The sequence below is a fragment of the Gavia stellata genome, chromosome Z (assembly GCF_030936135.1).
Source record: "Gavia stellata isolate bGavSte3 chromosome Z, bGavSte3.hap2, whole genome shotgun sequence".
NCBI lineage: Eukaryota > Metazoa > Chordata > Aves > Gaviiformes > Gaviidae > Gavia > Gavia stellata.
In genome coordinates, this window is record NC_082637.1 from 58596456 (window position 1) to 58610570 (window position 14115).

Genomic DNA, 14115 nt, shown 5'->3' on the forward strand with positions numbered 1-14115 from the left:
GATGAGGGTATAGGATAGCTGCATCTGAATGTTGGAGTTAAGCAGAACTCCACATCCGGCCTGGGTGGCTGGGTTTGTGTGGGGGGGAGTGTGTGCATGCATATGACCAATGGAATAGAACTTGGCTCTGGTTTTGTCTAACTGTTTGTGGACTCAGATGTATGTGTGTTAGCTTTTTTCTATCCTTAAAATTACTTAAACTGGCAGAAGAGAACAAATGAGATCATGGGTCTGCCATTTTTATAATCTTTTCATGAAACAGTGAATGCAGGTGGTATGGATGTGTACACAAACCAACACACTGGGCCCTTCTGGAGCTGTTTATGTGGTTGTTACTGTCCTAGTGTAAATAAGGGACTGGCTCTAGCCATTGAGGCACTGAGAGTATGAATGTACCTGATGTAGACATAAAATTAAAGCTGCCAGACAGCATACTGATAAACCACCTTAATCAGGATATATATATATACACATAAAAACAAATACATATATATATGTGAGATCTGTCTACCTCAGAATGTGTGTACTGCAGAAACTTTTTGTACGACTAGATATTGATGCAGTGCTGTTAAAGTACATTGGGGTTTTAGTACTTTCTTCTGTATTTGTGCAACTGAGAAATTGGTTACGAACACGCAAATTCAGAAGCCTTTCAAATCTCTCTTGCTGTAACAATCTACAGTACAGAATATGTATTTATAAGTTTATAACCATCTTCAGAATCACTTGAATTTGTTATGGTGCTATCAATATATTGAAAAATCTGTTTATACCTATATGGATACATAAATTCAAGTCAGTGTTAATACCTACAGCTGTTTTTTTTCCTCATAATTGTGTGTAACTGCTTTTGCAATGTGTTTAATCTGATAAAACTTCACCAGTAAAAAGAAAAAAAAATACAAAACCACCCAGTTATTTTTCTAAATCACATCTCACAACATCTTCACTACAGAAACTCTTTCCCTCAGGACGGATGGGACTGTGTCTGGACCATATGTTTATTTCCTTTAGCCTTGCTAAAAGACTACAATGCAATTGAGTTGAGGTCAGAGGGAGGTCTCCTTTGGGTCAGAGCCTTGTTTCACTTCTGTGAAGCTTAAGAGACAGTTAATTTATATCAAGATTATGTTGGGTATAATAACCCTGATACTGTTCAAAGTTGGACTAGAAGTTAGACTCAGCATAGATATCTCTAAGTCCTAGTGAGATCATGTTAGTTTATTTTGGCTTTCGTGAAGATGCCATTACTGTGAAGTAGTTTTCACAATTGCTTACGCTGGTAGATAATTGCAGTAAAGAAGTACCTTGTTGCATTATCCTCAACAGCAATGAGACTGATGAATCACCCAGGCTTAGAGTCTCATTAAATATAGTTTCATTAAAAATAGATAATTCAAATAGAATATATAATATTGAATTTAAATAAGATTTGGGGTTTTAAATTTTAACTTTATAAAATTATTTATTCTATTTTAAGCCTTCTGTCTTATTTTACCATCCAAGTATTTTTTATTTCAGTGGTCCAGCTTTATTTACGGGCATATAAAATGAAATTGTAAGATGTTTTTACAAGCTTCTTCCTTTTACATTGCGTTTGAGTGGCTTTTATTTCTATGATTTTGTTTTGTATGGATAAAGAGCATTACTTATGCTTTTGTGCAATAGGTTTGAAACATACATTTATTAGGCATATGTTTAAACTGTAAATGTAGCATCTACTTACCATTAAATTTAAAAGGAATGTAGATGGCTTTTCTCGCTTTTTCAAATGGGGTTTTATTTTGGGCTATTATTTGGGGGGTTGTTTTTTGAATTGTTCCTTTTTTTATTTTAAGATGAATTGTGGGATTTAAATTTGTGTAAGTACAAGCAAAATCTGTCAGCAATATTTTAAAATAAATGATCTTGCAAGAAACCTTAATGTGAATTGTGGAAGCAATTGGCAAGACTTGCAGCCTATCTGAAAATGTTTTGTACCATTGTTATGTCTGGTATATTTGTGTATCATCAAATTTGGGAATATTTATTTTTATTAGTTGTGCAATAGTATACACAACACTATCACCTCTGGGGATATGGGATCATAAAAAATATCAGACTACAACTATGATGGTGCTATTTTTTTCCAATAGGCTATGAGCCTTTGAAAGCTTATCTGGCTCTTATTGTCTTTATAATAACATCGTTAGTCCTAGGAGATTCATTGAGTTTTTTTCTACTGGATGATAAATATAACCATGCAACTAGCCTATTTTACAGCATTATGCATCTTACCATTGAGCTAAATATAATAGGAAAAAGCCAACCAGTCTGTACATCAGTGAGATGAATCTTAATAATTGCTTAAAATGCATTTTGTACAGAAGGCTTGACTGTACAGAAAAATGAAGTTTCTGTATTTCCTCAGGTAATCACTTCAGTTTGGATGTTTCACTGGAATTGTTAATGCAACCTACATTTCAGTTAGTCTGCCTCAAGTTGGTAACAGGGCAAAAAATTGTCCCATACACTAGAATCTCTACATAAGATATAATTAACTGTAGCTAAGGTCGTGAGATCTGTTGCTGAAGTAAGAAGTTGCAGAGAGAACAACACTAAGGAACATGGAACAATGCTTCAATCTCTGCTTTAATCAAAACTTGTGATTGGTACAAACTCTTCCTAGGAACTTGTGTTTTGTGGCAAGTCAACAGGAATGTTTTACTGTGGAGTTATGGTTTATTTACGTACAAATTAAAGCTCTGGTCCTGCTATTTGATCCATGTTTTATTATCCTTAGGGCTTCCTGGAAATCTGTTGAAGCCACAGTGGCCTGTCCAGATCCTAGTGGTGGGGTAGGAACTACCTGTCCAATGCTATGAACACTTATATTGGTAACTTTACTAATAACCTGGATGGTTGCACAGAAACCAGTGGGATCATTCGTGTGAATGGTTAGGTGTCACTGAAGGAAGGAGCCCTGATTTTTCAATACTGATGTTCCAGTATTTTTTTAATTTTTATTTGAAACTCAAAGCATTGGTTTAATGGAATCTTGAATTCAGGTGACTTATCTGGACAAAAGGAGAGTTTGTTTCATTCTGCAACAAGGTTATTTTATGGTTAAGGGACAATAAGCCAGTGCAACCACTAAGCCTTTATACTCATATGTGGCATAACAAAGATTCTGGAACTGTCACAGTGTAAAACCATATTTTTGGCTTAGCTTCATTTGAAAGTTTACAATTTTTTATGCTTTGTGTTGCTGTGTAATTTTTGTACTATTGGTGGCTAGTTTTGTCTGAATAAGCCTTTTGGGATTATTGCTTAATGTTTTGATTTTATGATAGTGAAGCTTGTATCTAGTGTTTTGCCAATTAATATTATATGCTTGTTAATAAAAGCAGAGAAACTAACTGAAATACTGTCAGGCTGGAAGTTATTGTCCCATTTTTCCGCAAGAACCTAAGGAACTAGCAGTCATAATATCATAGAACTGAACAAGCACAGCATGACTGAAACAGTGGTGGTGTGGCATAGCATTGTCATAACCAGCCTTTTACTCAAAACACAGCGTGGCCTGAAGTATTACTCCACTGCACAGAATGGCAATGTGTCTGTGACAGCCGTGTGGCAAGTAACTACCAATTAGGAAACAAAATGGCTTCAACTACAAAGAAGAAAAACACAGTTGCCCTGCTGTCTTTATGTATCTGTGGATAGAAAGGTACTTACACAACCTGTATGTGTTACTTTCAATCTTTCTCTTACCTGGTGATGTTGATGTGCAGGGGCTGACTGCAGTGTTCTGGAACATAGACATTCACTTAGACACATGCCAAATTGAAAAGCATATCCACACACATTCTAATTTTATTTTATTTTACTTTGGTGAGCTGCTAGGGGAAAAAAAGGTCTCTTACTTATATGAAGATTTGATTAATGACCTGAATATGTTTTGCCTTTGAAAAAATTGTTCTGTTGTGGTATTTGGCAAACATTGGTACCTCTTTGTAACTTCAAGAGCTTTTTTCCTTCAAGATCCTTGAGATTGATTTTGAATGGATCAAAGGTATGGGGGAATTTTTAGGTAAAATTAATTGAAATGCCAATATAGTAAAGCTGCTAAGCTGATGCTGCAGTAGTTTAATTTCTTGCAGTATCTCCATGCAATAATGCAATTTTACAGCTTGTGAAAAAAATTATAGCAAAATCTACAGCTATATCTTTATATATATAGCTATAGGTATAAATTTTATAGCTATCATTTATAGCAAATGTATACTGCTGGTTGCTTCCATCTATCTGTGAACTAACCAGTGATGCGCCTGACTCAGGCTGCTTCTTTCTTTCTTGCGTTTTCAGCAACTATTACAGGAGTCTAGAGAAGATGTGCTTGAACAGAGGGGTTCTGTTTCCTGGGAGTGTGATTACAGATTTTCTGACCTCTGTTAATGCTGCAGTAGTGTGGAATAATTGCTGGAGGTAATTTAGGAATTAAATTTATATTAAAGGTACAGCATTGAAGTAATCTTCAGGGTGGAGTGTGGCAAATATGCAAGGAGTCCATCCCACAGAAATTCCCTAAGCAACCTTAGATGTTGGCAACACCAGGGGAGCTTGGTGCGCTGACTCTAAGAGAAACTACAGGGAGGGTGGAGTGGAGTGAAGACACTGCGGCCAGGCTCTGTGATAAGATGGGAACTGGAAGGTACTATGGAACTGACAAGCTGCATATTTACTACCCTCAGCTGCACATTTACCACCCTGAGCCAACAGTCTGTCATTTTTTGACAAAATACTATCCTTTGGGTGAACTTTGCTCATTATAATCTCATTATAACACCAGAAAATACACCTCCGTCCCAAAGCTACCCACCTCCAAGGTACGACCACCCCTCACTGAGCTTGCGCTCTGGATTTTTCTTAGTCTATACCTTTAAAAGCAGAATGAGAAACTTTTACACCAATTACAATAGAGGTATGTATGACTAAAGTCAAGCTCACTCAAGCTCCACCTGTAATGACGAATAATATAAAAATGGCTTAAGAGAGGAAGGATGCCAGGGAAGATAGCATCGCAGACCACCTCTGATGCCTGGGATCAGTCGGCGGGCTGAGCCTCTCTTCCCCCCCACAGGGACGCCTTTGGGTAAGATTCGAACACTTGGTTATACCGAGTGCTTCCCCGGGAAACTTAGAAATCTCTATAGAGTTGCTTTATAACTTAACACGTTTGTAGCCAGGCTGTATTACTCATATTCTTGGTATTTGCACATGCTTTGCAAGCAGTAATTTTATCACCGGCAATCCAAAAGAACTTGTGTATCTGTTGCTTCAATAAACTGCACTATTTGCCAATCTAGCCGTGAGAGTTCTCATTGAACGCCACCAAATCCCTTAAGTGTGGCCGTGCTAGCTCATGGAATGCGACTAGACTAAAAGTGTACGGTGTTACGAGTGTATCCGTAATCTTGAGAGTTCAATACATTGAACGCGACTGGACTTGTAACACAGAAAAATTGGGCATCACTCAGAATCTAAGCCTAGCCGCCTCCAGCCCCTCTGACATGTGAGGACAAGCTGGAATGCAAGGGGGTTTATTTTCTGCCAAATTGCTTTGCCCTTTAACGCGGCAGGTAGTTAAGATGTGACAGAAGCTTTCTTCTATGCAACAGAAGTACATAGTCACTTAGTGCTATACACAAGTTGTGGTCTCTTTAATTGACACACATATCAAGAAATTGCTCAGGTTTGCAGGAGGAATGACTTATAGGAATACCTCACTTCAGGAATGATTAAAGCACCACCATCAGCATCTGTTGTGAATGTGACCTTTGAAATGGCAAAAGTGGCAAAAGTTGTTTTGTAAGTCAATGTTTTGTATTGTGCCATGTAAAATATACTTGTAGAAATTCAGACTGTTCTCTGGCTTTGATTTGGAAAGAAAAAGTAACTTCTTCAACATTTTATTACCATTACTTTCTGTTAGTTTGAAATGAATCGTTTAAAACTAGACTGCAAAACGTTGTGGAAAAAAATAACAGAAATATGTGATAGAACCGAACTAACTTGCCCATTACCCGAACATGGTGCTAATCTAATAAATAAGATTAAAAACAATTCCAGTTTGACTGAAATTGCCAAGCCTCACAACAAGAAACTGTGCTAACAGTTGTGTTAGCTGGCCCTGAGAGCATAAACCTGTCCTGCAGCTAATAGCAGCCAACTGCATATTTTTTTCCTCAGAGGTGATTCAACATGAGAAAGCTCTAACTGGTAGTTCTTATTTTATATGTAACTGATATATTCTTATTCCACTGATTGAATATTCTGCTATAAAAATCAGTACTTACAAGTGGAATATCTCTTTTTGTGCAATAACTTCCTTGGGGTTTCCTTGAGATTGGAGCAGTCAGAAAAAATAATCCATATTCATTGTATATGTGAATTTAAGATAGATTAATTCAGCTGTTTAAACCCTGGTATAGATATAGTCACTCAGGATTAAAACTGATCTCAACTCAGTTAAGCTTAATCCTGTAGCACATCTGAGTAAGTGTCTAAATAGAGGTACAATGCAATGCAAGTCTCCATGCACCTTTATGTAAAAAGTCCCTGCATGCCTTTAACTTCTAACATGGACCTCATTTAGCTCTTTCTTTTCTTCATTTATTTTTTCCAAGCTTCCTTTTGATTAGCTTTTCTGTGAGAAATTCAAGCAGTGGCCTGGCCTTAGTAGAGAGAAAAAGTTTACAAGAGTACTCTGAGAGATTCCCCTACCAAGAGTTAGATGTTGGCCACATCTACCTAAACATGTCTGGTCTTTCACATGGCAGTATTCTTGGACTTGTACTGTAACTGTGTAGAGATGTTGTATTGATGGGTTTGAATTAGACATGTCTGTGCTTCATATGTTGTGTGTAATGATTGTATGTTGATGTATCCAAACATATATCACATCCGTGAAAATAAGAACAAAACAAAAATCCAAGCAACTGCCTTCACTAGGAAGACTGACTGCATGATTTCCATGAGGGTATGCTGCCCTTACAGCCTTGCCTCTTGTTTTCTGCCTCTGCCTGTAGCATGTAATTGTTCCTTCACACACCTGAGGGAAGGGAAGCTTCATTTCTGTAAAGTCTTTAAGACTATTTAACTATTTATTTTCTCCTTTGATGCAAAGCTCACTGTCCCTTGCCTGAATTTTGACTCCTTCATTTAAGAGAACACAAAGCCTTTGATTCTGGATACACTAAGGCTGCACCATGTGAAGGTCTCCATTGCTGTTGTGAAAAATGCCGACTGCTGATGCAGCAAATAATGTCTTTGCTTCTGGACTGTCCTGCTAGTTCTCAGCAGGCTGCAGAACAAAGCTTCTGCTTTGGTATATCTCATAATACAATATATTCTCTAAATGCTTTTGTTTTCCCACTTAAGCAATGTCTTTGTAACCAGCTGTGAGGGGCTGTCAAGTATTCCTTGGATTATTGTTTTAAATGTGTTTTGCTGATTTCTGAGAGTGCCTGGAAAGAGACAGAGTATAGTGGTGAACCTGGATGTCAAGTAGAATGTATCCTCTGGTACAGTTTCACATCCTCTGGAAAAGATTCCTTTCGCTGCTTCATTTCAGCCTTACAGTCTACAGCTGCAAACCTGAGACCTGATGATTTCAACTGTTTCCTCTGCTCAGCTTTGAGGCTATCTCTGGATTTTATTGCAGCAGTGTGTTACTGAAAATTGTAACAAAGAAAACTCACCAAACCAAATGACAGTTTAGAAAGCTGACATTGGTTTATTGCAGTGCTGGGTGCATGGCGGATTTCTTCTCCTAACATGCACACCAGGTTAAAATCATGACAGGTATTTAAACAATTAACATAGTTAGTTATGCCTACTGGTTCTACCCCTTAATTAACTATTGGTTAGTATTTTTCTTACTTCATCTTAAAGTTATAGTTCTCTTTTAATTCACCACGCATGCTCACAGAGTAGGGGGCTTAACTGGGTTGGGGGCTTTTCTAGCTAGGAGGTGTGTTCTTTAGCATTATAATGAGATTATAGTAAGACAAGTTAACACTACAGCACTATTTTAGCAGTCTATTCTATTTTTCTAAGATTTGTCCTTGTGTTAATCGTTATTGCTTGTTAGCAGAGAGTTAGTGAAGACAGTCTTTATCTCTAATATGTCTAAATGCCAGGTGCAGTTGTTATGAAGTATCTTCTTTACATTCTTCTCAAGACGTTATTCCTTTGTTTCCCAAAACATTCTTACTTGCTTTTAATGCTTACTTTTCAAGATGTCCTGTAACAAGTGGGCATTGCTTAAAAATGGTGATAATGCTGGTTTGAAACAAAGATAGTGAGTAGTTGTTTTTGGACCATCTACCACTGGCACTTCAACAGACCTTGTTTGTCCTGACTTGAGAGACAACTGGCTTCTCATTCTGGAGAAACAGTCTCCTCTTTCCTCTTCCTAGAAAACAAGCAGTCCTAAGTCTGCGTGCATTTTGATATAACAGGGACTGCTTCACCATTTGCTCTCTTCAAGAGCTTTCAGTATTAGAGGACCCTCATGTTCAGACAAGGCTTACATAGTTCTGCTCTGGTTCACAAAGTCTTACAGAAAGTATCCTAGCTTTAGTCAGACTGACTGGAGGCTAAACACATGAAAAGAGTTCCTAGCAAGGGAGTCTGGGTTCTGTGATGGGCAACTGTGGTATCTCACGTTGCCCTGCAGAAAGTTCACAGTTCTGATACTAGATGGCGCCTTTCTTCAGCATTTTCCATAGCTGACTGGCCTCTCAGTATCATGGGTCTGGTCCCTGGGGGTCCTCCTTAGCAAAACGTGCTTTCAACTTGCCTTGGGCCTCATGCTCTTACTTCCTTGACTTTGATGTGTTGACTGGCTTTGTGTGTGGTGGGGGAGCTCTTCTTGCTGAGTATGAGGAGGCCTCATCAACTTTCTTCATCTTTCCCTGGTCACTTACCCTGATCCGTGGTCTGGTTGATGTCGCAGTCTCAGCACATGCATGTTTATTACAGGTGACACTCTTGTGGTGGAGCTGTTCTGGCTCCAGTGACAGTGTGACCAGCATTTCTGCTGTGTGCTGCCAAGTGAATTCTTCTGTCTGTCTTTTTCAGGCTTCTTGAACGTCACAGGACATGAGAAACTCTTATAAGCAGCCAGTTTGGGTGGGGGTCTTGGGACTGGAGTCTCTCTCCCTAATTGTGGGGTGTGACAGCAATGTGACCTTTTGCTCTTTTCCTCAGGCAGCTGCTTGTTCAGGCTCTGAGTGTGAAAAACTCACTACAACTGTAGGGAAACCTCTTTCTGTGCTAGTTCCACCTGCCCCTCCACCTCCTGGTGCCAGCGGAGGCACCTGCTGAGCACCCTGGACCCAAGCTGCAGCCAGGGAGACAGAAGAGCATGACCCACTTCCTGCTTCTGCAAGGTCTTCCCTGTCACTGGCCTCTCGCCTTCAAGGCCTTCTTGTGCAGGAAGCTCTAGTGAGCTAGTCCTATACCTAACCTTCCTGCTGCTTTGCTCACTTCACCTAGAGGAGGGGAAAAGGAAGCAGTTCTTATGCTATATGCTCCATAAAGCAGCTTCCTGCTCTGGGTAGAAGACAAATCCAGCTCTAGGTGTACACACAATCATCTCACAAGCTGCTTGTGTGAGCATCTGACCAGTGCATCCTGGTGAGGCTTGAAAGGATGCAAGATGCCAACCATACCTGAATGTGTCCTCGACTTTGTCAAAGGAGTGGTAGGGTTAAAGGTTGAGATCAGCAAGTTCCTCTGCCAGACCAAACCAAATGTCTTGATGCTGCTTTGGGGTGAAGAAAGCTGTAGAAGCTGCTAGTCCAGTGCTCCTCTCACTGGGCATGGTGATGTAGCTTTGCAAATGCAGATCATTGGTGATTGTGATTTACAGGATGGCATTGGGGAAAGAGCATGTGAGAGGTGGCTACAAAGCAGGCCTGGCTGGAGATATGTCATGATTATACAACCATGAAATGAGAAGAGGCGAAGGGAGGAGACAAGGTGAAATAAGAAGAGGGGAAGGGAGGACACAGTATGAGAGGAAAAGGAGCTAGTTATGCGGTTGAGTGAATGAAGGTGAAATTTCTAATGAAACTAACAGAATAGGTGAACATGGGTCCTGCAGGATGTTTTGCACATGTGCTTGATCTTTCTTACAGTTGGTGGTGACTCTGTATCTGGAAATCTCTGGCTGGTATGCTCTCTGTATTGTCTTTGGAGCAATAAGAGCTGTGCTTTGCCCTGGAACTGGCAGGGTCTGAAGGCAGGCACAGCTGTAAAAGTCTTTCTGTGTTCAGGAAAGCAGGTTGCAACTGTTAGCAAAGCTGCTGTGTGTTCCTGGCTTACCATTGAACTTGAACACATACCAGAGCATTAATTGGGAGCAGGGCAGGCTTTTTTAAACTTTGTCATGCTAGGCAAAATGGCAAACACAAGGAAGAAACAGCAGCTGGAAAAGCCGAGTTTGACTGCTCGGTGGTTAACAGTGTCTTCGTTGAGTTGAACCAGAGTTGCATAAGCTAAACATTCACATGGGTATGCTTAGAAAGAAAAAGAGGGAAATGAGAGTACTTCTGTATGAAGTATAGCTAAGTGGTGGAGATGACAGTTAAGCTTCGTATTTAGCACTAGGACCTGGAGGTGCTTGGCGCAGTGGCTCTGGGCACGGGAAGTGCTAGTGCCCTGCTGTGACAGAGAAGCCCAACCCTGCAGAGGGGATATGAGATGCAGAGGCACCTTAAGCACAGTGCGGTGTTTCTGGCATAGCGAGAGATCACCCGGTGCATGGCTGGTCCCTGAGGTGCATCTGTCCTTGCTGGCCAGAGCACCAGCATGTTCCTGTAGATTTTAATTGCCAGGGGTATAGTTTAATCTGCTTCTATGTCTGTCCCAGAGAAACCAGAGACCTTCCTAGCACAGGTGCCAGCTGTCATGCAGCGCCTGATGAGAACAGGGTCAGGCATCCAAGTGTGTGTCTTTGCTTCAGGCATTGCCTGGCTTCAAGGCAAAGAGCTCCCTGATCACACTGGAGTGCAACCTGTAAGCTTTTGCAGCCAAGCAGCAGCCCCACTCCATTTCACCAAGGGCAGTGGGGAATAAGCATCTTGCTGCTAAACAAATGCTGAATGAAAATGTCCTGTGGGATTCTGAGTAGCAGTGGGACAAAGCATGACCCATGCAACTCCTTGTTATAAATGATGGGGTACTTGGGAAGAAGAGGCAGTGAGGTGCAGGAAAGCTAGCCATGATCCCTTCTGTTTGTACAAGTTGCATACATAGGTACTGATGATGGTACAAACTGCATATAATTATCTGTTTTTTGTGATTGGAATTGAGAGGAGAGGCTGTTTTTATTACTAATGAATTATTATCCACAATTCATGGAAAGAGGTAGGAACTGTGTGTAGACTAACATACTAAGTGCCCAGGAAATACAAAATGTCATTATTATAGCTGTGGATCTGAAAGCACAGCCACTGTTACAGAACTAATAATAGACTTAATTTGAAGGCTGTTTGTTATCTGTCAAAGAAAAAACAGAATTCCACAGGAGATCCTGAAGGCCATCAGGAAGGGTAAGCTGACTGGGAAACATTGAAGGCTATGTTTGGACAACATAAGAAGCACAGCGTTCACAGAGGGTACTTGGGATGACTGAGAAGTCTATGCATTGTATGTGTGTAAGGTAATTAGCTAATTGGAAAAAGGCATAATGGAAGACAGAGACTAGTAGGGAAATGCCTGTTGCAGTACATGAGGAGTTCATTGGATGCTTTGGATTTTGTTTTGAATACCTCTTAATTTTCCCTTGTTTCTGGGTCCTAAGCATGCATCACTGCAAATATTCTAGTGACCCAACTGCCCTAAAGAAGCAGCTAGTGCAAGGAGTCCAGCATTGAGTCATGTGGCTGTGAGGGAATCAGATCCTCAGTTAGAAACTCTGAGGTGGCAAATCACAGCTGGTGGGGAAGGAGCTGTGTCCTGGGGTGTTCCAGGATTGTTGGAACACTGCTGCGGTAATGGAAGTACCTGTGGGAGAGGCAAGCCCTGGAAGTAACAAGAAGGGAATCCAAAGATAGGGACAACACATAGCTTGATGGATAGCCACTGGCCAGACAGCATTAGGGCAGAAAAGCTCTATCTTTCAGAGAATGGGCATGCCACACCATCAAAGTGACAGCTAGGGTACAGCCAGTATCTGAGAAATTATTGTTCCATCTATCCATTTGCCCTCTGGCAGATCAGTTTTATCACAGATACATGCAACTATTCTAAACTTACCACTGATCCAGAGCCACTGTCAGCTAGATTCCACCCATCTGCTGGCAGATACTTACGGAAATCTTGGGAGCACAGGGCTGCCAGATTTCAACAAGAAAGCAGGCTCAGCTCCTACATTCAAAGTACTCATAGTTTTATACCATGTTCAGGCTCCTTGCTCCTTCCATCTTTTGTAAGTCTTCTTGGTCTTGGACTCCAGAAATGGCTCTGCTTATTTTAGAACTGGGTTTTCCTGCCTTAGCTGCAATTTTTCTTGGCTTTCCCTTGTCTCTTTCTGTTTTGCTTTAGGGCATCTTGTATCACACAATGGCAGCTCCTTTCCAAGTTCTTTTTGTCTGATTCTTTGAGGGATTATTAATGCTAACAGGACTGCTCAGCTGACAAAAAAAAACACCCTGGGAGCAAGCAGTTTTGCCAAGGCATGGTGGATCCATATTCTGAACTGCAGCACAGAAGCAGTTAGAAATTCCCTTATAACTACAGGGTCTAGACATCTGCAGACAAGTGGATGGGGTATGCGGTGGCTGCAGATAATCTGATGCACACTAGTGACAGTTAATTTTGTCACATGCACACTGGGTTGTGTGCTAATACATCTTCTTCTCCATAAGAATTGTAATTCAGGAAGCCTCTTAGTTTTGTCCTCCACCTTGCTCAAGCCCAGCTTCTTGCTTAATGGGCATGAAAGCTAAGCTATGAGCTACTGCCTTTCCTTGAGGTTCATGCATCTGTTTTTTGTCTTACTGTGCAAAGGGCTTCTATTCCAAAACTGTATTCCTTGCCAGCTGGTGATCCATTGGCAGCTTGCTTTATAACAGCAAAAGATATCCATGCTATGTAGCAAAAGAACCAGATGCTGAATAGCACTCTGCTCACAGAAGTGTGTTTGTTTTCAGTGTTGCTTCCATGTAGCACAGCCAGATTTCAGGCTCAGTGAAGCTTGTTGAATACTGTCGGCTTCCTCTGTCTGTCAGTACTGGAGAGAAAAACTCTTTCCTGCGGTTCTTTAAGTTCCTCATGCAGTCCTGCTGTTGGAGTTAGTCACTGTTTATCCTCATCATTCTTAATCTGCTCCTAAAATGATCAGTGCAGTCTGGCATACAAAGCTGTGCTCACTTCCAAGAGCTCAGTTCCAAGTGGAAGAAGTAGTGCTCTGACAGCACCAAGTGAGATGTATATGCTTGACAGAGCAGAAAGTGGATGAAGTAACGGATTTTAGTTTATTTTGTTAATCAAAGAACAGATTGATGCTATTGGTCTTTAGGGATCTAGGGAAAAGCAAAGTTTTGAGAAACACAGGCTTTTCTGTCTAGAAGCCAAAGATGAAACAAAAGCTCAGAACTGGTACCAGTAACAAACCGTGCGAACTGCACGCTTGTATATGTCTGTGTGTGCTGGGGCCTCTAAACTTTGCATGTAGTCGTTCACAGGAAAAATTTAATTGGTACAAGGTGGATCCCTCCAGCAGCTGGATTCAGCCCCCCAGTCTGCCCAGTAACTGGGGAGACTGGGATCCAGGGACCAGTTGTTATCACTTGGACATACATGCCTTTGAGGGTGCGGCTCTACTCCAGTTGCTGGTACAGACCACCACACACACACAGAGCTGGCCAGGACTCCCCTGGTCCCGTAGATGACCCCCACTGTGCTCTCACTCTTAGAGACATGCAGGCACTCTCACACCTAGAGCTGGCCCTTGAAGACCCATTCAACCCCTTGTTCCCAGGCCACTTCACATATTCACCGTCTTGTCTGGCTTGACCTTTGCTAGTGCTCACACACTCACTTGTACTGCCACAGTCGCTG